Source organism: Tupaia chinensis, unplaced genomic scaffold (assembly GCF_000334495.1).
Source record: "Tupaia chinensis unplaced genomic scaffold, TupChi_1.0 Scaffold000117_1, whole genome shotgun sequence".
In the NCBI taxonomy this organism is placed as follows: Eukaryota; Metazoa; Chordata; class Mammalia; order Scandentia; family Tupaiidae; genus Tupaia; species Tupaia belangeri.
In genome coordinates this window covers 451,735-452,116 of record NW_006159582.1, presented here as the reverse complement: position 1 = coordinate 452,116, position 382 = coordinate 451,735, and the positions used below count along the sequence as shown (strand labels likewise).

The 382-nt window shown below is 71.5% G+C and overlaps 1 protein-coding gene across 2 annotated transcripts in view; it reads right to left on the bottom strand.

The window, feature by feature from the left end:
• RNF146 (ring finger protein 146) overlaps positions 1 to 363 on the bottom strand; it is a 23,628-nt gene extending 23,265 nt beyond the window's left edge. Inside the window, exon 1 of one of the 2 annotated variants that reach the window (XM_006144258.3) lies at positions 334 to 363. The gene's annotated coding sequence lies outside the window, so the exon portion shown is untranslated. Of the gene's footprint in view, positions 1 to 166; positions 310 to 333 lie in introns of those variants that run through there. The other variant, XM_006144259.3, reaches the window with a different exon arrangement.
• Positions 364 to 382: the final 19 nt, after the last annotated feature.

Genomic DNA, 382 nt, shown 5'->3' with positions numbered 1-382 from the left:
CCCCCAGGACAGGGGCTCGTGCGCCCGCGGGCAACGCAAAGGCCGTCACAGCCTTCTCGCCTCCGACAGCAGCAAGCGGGGGCGGCGGTAAGGGCTGAGCCGTCCCATCCCGCCTCCGCGCGCACGGCCGGGGCCGCGCCGGCCCCAAGGGCGTCCATCTACGTACCGGCCCCTGACCCTGCCGCCGCCCCTCTCCGACCCCCAGAGATGGGCCGCGTAGGAGCGCGTAGTGGATAGAGGTTGACTCCACGGGCTGTCACTTCCCTCCGAGTTAGGATCTCGGAGTGGCCGGCCTCCACCCTGACCCCACAAAGGCTTCACCCTGACTCCCACCTCTCCGGCCACAGCCGCGGGCCCCCCCCACACCTTTTTCTCTGGGCCC